Below are 6,580 nucleotides of genomic sequence, written 5' to 3' on the forward strand. Positions count from 1 at the left end.
TGTCAGTTGACCAAAACGAGGGTCAACATATTTAATTATTTAAATCCTTTATCAAATTAATTATTTATAATTTGAACCTTGATTTAAACTTATTTATTAATTTAGATACCAATTTATCTTAATTAATAAATATGCCCTAATTTATCTTTTCTTCTAAAAAATACATAACTTTGTGAAACTATCCAAAATTGACCTGGTCAACTTTGATAATTCTAATTGATAATTAAATCAATTAATTGAGACTATCTAGATGATTTTATCCAAGGTATAATGGGGACCATCGGCCTATGAAATCAAGCTCCAATAAGTTATCATAAATCTAACAAATAAATTTACTAACTTATTAATTCCTCATGACTCCACTATACACTCGGAATTGCACTCTTGAATTCATAGAACGCTCTATAACAAATATAGATACGCTATTAATTATCCATTGTTACAACCACAATTGTCACTTAATCCTCTATAGACGGTTTACAATGAGATAGGACTAAAATACCATTTTACCCATCATTGTATTTTATCCTTAAAACACTTAATTCCTTGTAAATGATATTTCAGTAAACTAATTTCATTACTAAAATGAGATCTCTATCATTTAACACCTTGAACCAAACTAAAAGGAAACCATCGTTTCACTTCTTCATCGGAAGCTATAGATGTTCATATCTATGATTAACACTCCCACTCAATTATACTACTAAGTTCCCAAGATGTAAGTATGGGCTAGTCCGTAGGGTAAGCTGGTAATGAACAAGTCACAGAACTTAAATAATACAATCAGTTAGAATACTAACCACTCAGAATTGAGATGACCTATGGTCAACTATATGATATGACTATAATAGATAATAACGGTATGTTTACTTATCTTATTAACTGTCAATTTCGGTTCAGTCCGATGTAACAAATACATCCGATCCTATCAACTTTACTAATGTTCTGGAAAGAACATAACACTATAATGTGTAAGTAGATCATATCGTAGATTGGCAAGTCAGTGTAAATCTTGTGCACTGACTAATCTTAGGACTAACATATTTTGAACGTATAATCATATTTATATTCCACTGTGATTACGTCACTATAAATAAGATTAGTTATATGCTCGGGATTTAATAGAAGTTTATATTAAACAAATAATCATGAAAATAAAACATGTGAGCAAAGTGATTGACCAAGTATTTCGTCACTTTGAATGTACAAGCCAGGGTTGGTTTTGAGTATTTCGTCACTTTCATTGATGGTTACTCTAGATACTCATGTATTTACCTAATGCATTATAAATCAGAAACATTTTCAAAGTTTAAGAAAATCCTAGCTATGGCTCAGAACCAATTAGGTAAAACGTTAAAGATCTTGCGATCTAATAAGGGTGGAGAATATTTGGATATGCAGTTCCAATATCATTTAAATGAACTTGGGATTTTATTGCAACAGACTGCCTCGGGTACTCTGCATCAAAATAGTGTAGCAAAACGCTAGAACAAAACTTTATTGGAAATGGTTAGATGCATACTTAGTTACTCAACTCTGCCAACTTCAATCTGGGGACATGCAATTGAAAATGAGAATGACATTCTAAATTTCGTACCATCAAAATCAATCCCCAAAACATCTTTAGAACGTCGGAATGGTCGTGAACCTAGTTTACGTCATTATAGAATCTAGGGGTGTCATGCTGTAACGTCCCAAATTTGCTAATAAGGCTTAGTGCCTTAGTTAGCGTGTCGGGAGGGCAATAATTGACTTAAGTGTATTATTATGTGATTAATTGTGATATGTGTGTATCAGTACGTGATTACTTGAATTAAATGATTATATGACCAAATATGCATGTTTAGGTGAATTAAATATGCATGTGGGCATGTTCATGTTCTTAAGGGCATATTTGTAACTTTTCCATTTTAGGGCATAAATGTGAGTATGTGTGTGTTGTGCTTGAAACCAAAGTATTGTGGAGATATATATGTGATGTGTGGTCTAAGATGCTCCTAGGGAGAGGAATAGCAAAATAGTCACAACGAGATCGAATACCCGGCTCGGGGTGAGCCTAGGGTTATTTTGGGAACATGGTACATGTTTCGGGTTACTAGGTAACGAATAGATATTTAGCAATTATTTGGGTATGTGGGGATTAGTTAGGGATTTATAGGATTACTCGAGGAATTAGCAGGAATGTGGCAAATGACGGGATTGCCCTTAGAGGCATTAAGTGGCTAAGGGATAACATAAGGATATTTTAGTCATTTTGGAAGCTAAGGATGGACTTGGGTAGGCTCTAGATATCAACAGAATACTTAGGAAGGAAGGAAAAACACAACACTCTCTCAACCTTTTCTCTCTCTCTCGATGCTCATTCTCCCTCACTAGGCTTGGAAATTTTGGTGAATTGTTGGGGAGATTGGTTGAGGATTTGAAGAAACTTAAAGCTTGAAGTGCTTAGGGCTTAGCTAAGGGTCAAATTCCTGATTGAGGTAGTATTTTTATGTTGATTCTATTGAGTTTCTTCAGTAAGTTAAGGGGATTTCTAGAGGTTAAATCTTAGGATGATTTTGGATGTTTGGTAAGAGTTTGGAGTGGTTTTTGAGCTAATTATAATAATTATGTTGTAATGATAGGAATTCTAGACTAAATTCTGGGTTTGGGTATTGTTTAGGGTAGATTTTAGTTAGTTTGGCTCGAGAAAATGTAGGAAATTCTGGGTTTTCGGGCTCGAGTCGTGGCCTTGTTCTTCAGGCACTGCGCCTCACATGAACCCAAAGGGCTTGGGAAGCCTCTGAAATCGTCCAAGCATCGCAATGCAGGTTGAGGCGTATCGTGGCCCGTGTCCCCTAGAAGAGAGCTTTGGGGCTCTCTAACTTGTAGCACGTCATAGCCCTAGGGGCTGGGCTATGGCTCATATAAGGGGAAATGGCCAGAACAGGGTTTTAAGCATGAGAACTCAAATTTAAGGGCTCGTGAAGGATTTTACTACCCAGTTTAGTAGAATCCGAGGTTCTAGAGGCTATAATATTATTCCAAAGTTTTTAATTGGTTTAGGGCTTGATGGATATTTATTATTATTGTGTTGTGACTAGGTTTTATCGCTAAGGCTTGGGTTTAGGGGATCGTGCTCGGGATCGCACTATTCAGTCAGCTTTGGACACAAGTAAGAAAATTATTTGTGCCTGTAGAGCAGGACATGGCCCGATTATCTGTGCTTAATGAGTATTTCTAATTTTTATGCCATGTTTGTGTGATTATGACTAATCGGCGAAGGCCGGGTTTGGCAAAGGCCGAAATTGTCAAAGGCTGGAATCAGTGAAGGTCGGGATCAGCGCAGGCCGGGAACAGCAATAAGCATGTTGAATGCAGCCTGCCATGGCATGTCCATCTAGGGTATTGTACTCACTTGCTCGGTGAAGACCGTGAACCCCGTGCCTGGTAATGCACCTGGGTCGGCATAGGCCACTATGTGAATAGTTGGTGTTATCTATTTAAAGTTATGCATTTACTGGAATGATTTGTTGTATGTTATATATGTGGAGTTTTCTTGCTGGGCCTTGGCTCACGGGTGCTCTATGGTGCAGGTAAGGGCAAGGGAAAGGTCGACCAAGCATGATTTGGAGGGCATGGAGCAGCACGTACATGTTTGGCATGCCCGGCCGCCACGGCTAGGATAGTGTTGAGGAACATTGTACAAACGTTTGATTTTGCCGCTTAAGTCAACTGTACCTTAACTTTTGAGTTGTAAATACATTTTGAAACATTTTTTTGGGATCCCGATGTAACGCTTTTATAAGTTTAATGAATGTCCAAACCTTTTTTACTTAATTTTCATTAAATGAGTCTTTATTTTGGTTTAATCACACTTTTCAGTCTAAAACCTTGATTAGCAAGCTAATGGCACATTTCAAAATCACATGGTAACAGCTCTAGGGAAGTAGGGCATTATAACTTGGTATTAGAGCGTGCCAAGGTTTATGGTTCCTGGAGATTGACTGAACATGTATGCTCACTACCAAAGACAAACTCGACTCAGGGATTATTAATATTAAGTGAATTACCTGTTTAATTGCATGTCTGAATTGCAATGTTTTCCTCAGTAATATGAATGGAGCATGAAGAGTGTATATAATGCTAGAGCACGACCCATTTGATTGCTATACATTTATGCTATGTGTGCATCGTGTTGATTTGATCATTTTGGTTGATCGATTTAATTGGGAGGTGGTTTCTTTGGATGTTGTTATCATGCCTGATGTTGACGGTCAGAACTCGTCAACAAAGTTAAGTTAGAAAAATCGAAATATAGAGCTTATCAATGAAAAATTTAAAAGATCTAGTCAGAAATACAAAGAATAGTTGTAGAAAGAAAATGGTGAAATGAACTTGTATTTCTTATAATGTTGTGCTACAGTGTTTTTTCCAACCCCCTTCCCAAGTGGAAGTGGGGTTCCTTTTATAGTGGGCTCTAATGGCCCCTGATACATTGTGGTCCAGGGGACCAGATGGTACATGAGTACACTGTCAGGAGAGTGGTCTCAGGGGTAGTGGTGTCAGCTCCAATACATGGTCAGAGTCTGTGGGGATGCCTCCACTACTTATTGAGTACAAGTGTCAGAGATTGTCTGGTGTGGACCATAACAAGTACTTCACTTGTACGGCCACTACTTATCTGGCATGGGCTTAGTGTCTGTACTTCTTCTGACTTGGTGTGAATCGTTATGAGGCCCCTCAAATTTGCCCATATTGGTGTGTTAGAGAGATCCATGATCTTACCTCTTGTTGAACTTACGGTAAGAGTGGTGCCCAATAGGTGGCGCAAATCTTAAGGGGTGAGATAAGACCCCTCTAGTGAGGCCAATTTCGGGAGGTGACCCCTAGTGGTGCGGATGAGGCCTGGTAGGGCCGAGTGCACCAAGAGGAGGCATGATACAAGGCTTCGCAAAACGCCTCTAGCAAGGTGTGGCTGCTGGGCGCGAGGCCCTCGCAAGATGCCTCTCGCAAGCCCTTGTGAGATGCCTCTCGCGAGGCGGAACACCTGGGCACGCCAAGTGGTAGCACGCAGCTTTCGCGAGACGCCTCCAGCGAGGCGTGGCTACTGGCCGCGAGGCCCTCACGAGATGCCTCTCGCGAGGCGGAGCACTTGGGCGCGCTGATTGGTGGCACACAGCCTTCGTGAGATGCCTCCATCGAGGCGTGGCTAGAGGGGCGTGAAGCCCTCGCGAGACGCTCCTCGCGAGGCGAAGCATCTGGGCACGTAGCCTTCGCGAGATGCCTCCATCGAGGCGTGGCTAGAGGGGCGCGAAGCCCTCGCAAGACACCCCTCGCGAGGCAGAGCATCTGAGCACGCAGCCTTCGCGAGATGCCTCCATCGAGGCATGGCTAGAGGGGCGCAAGGCCCTCGCGATGGGGAGCATCTGGGCACATAGCCTTCGCGAGACACCTCCAGTGAGGCATGGCAGCTGGGCGCGAGGCCCTCGGGAGGCGGAGCATCTGGGCACGCCGAGTTGTGGCACGCAGCCTTCGCGAGACGCCTCCAGTGAGGCGTAGCCGCTGGGCGCGAGGCCCTCGCGAGACGCCCCTTGTGAGGCCTGAACTTAGGCGTTTAGGGGACTTTAATGGGTTCTTTGGACCTTTCATAAGTACAGAATCTTGAGCATCTACACTTGCCCACCAGTCTAGGAGACGGTTTTAGGCTCTCTTGTAGACTTCATGGGGTGATGTATTCAAGATGTCTGCGAGATTTTGAGGGTGAATGTAAGCTTATTATTGTGCTCCGCAGGTCCCAAGGCAAGTACCATGCTCCCCTCTTGACCATTGATCAGGCCTTTGGTTCGATGGTTGAGATGAGCCTGCGGCTCCTATAAATAAGCCTTCACAGGTAGCCTATTACTTACACTCTATCTCCTTGGCCTAGTGGTTTTGGAAACCTTACTCTTTTCAATAGGTGAGGAGTTCAATCCCACACAACCTTACTTTTGCTATCTTTTCCCTTCTTTTTTTTATTAAATTTGAGTTCATTTCTTGTATGTCTATATCCATGCATGCATTTGAGGACTAAAACACCTTTTTCCTTTATTTTTGCAGATGCGTACTTTCGACCATTTGCTTCTCTTCGACTGCGACGGTGCTTTCAGCCCTCAACCTCCTTTTGATCACGACAGCGCCTCATTTTACCTGCTTGAGGTATATTTTCTTTTTCCCTTATGTTCATTGGGTCCAAATTAGCACTACTCGGGATGGGGTACTTTGGCCTGAGCTTGTCGTGAGTTAACCCAGTTGCATGCCCCCTTATTCATACCCCGTAGTGGGTCATTTAGAGTGTTTGTACCTAGAGGTTTTGAGCCCATTCCTTTGTGTTTTGTAGCAATCTTCTCATTTATACGTGAACCCTTTTTGCTTTTGGGACGAGGTCTCATGGCATGCGAAGGTCCATTCGACGCTCCTCTAGGGGTCGAGTATGTTGACTTATCTTCAGACTCAGAGTCCCCTGAGGACAATCCTAACCATGACTACGACACCTTAAGTCAGGCTCGTATTCGTCAGCTTGAGCATATGGCTGAACTTAGGCGTAAAATTTGGGTGGTAG

The sequence above is a fragment of the Humulus lupulus genome, chromosome 4, assembly GCF_963169125.1.
Source record: "Humulus lupulus chromosome 4, drHumLupu1.1, whole genome shotgun sequence".
Taxonomy (NCBI): Eukaryota; Viridiplantae; Streptophyta; class Magnoliopsida; order Rosales; family Cannabaceae; genus Humulus; species Humulus lupulus.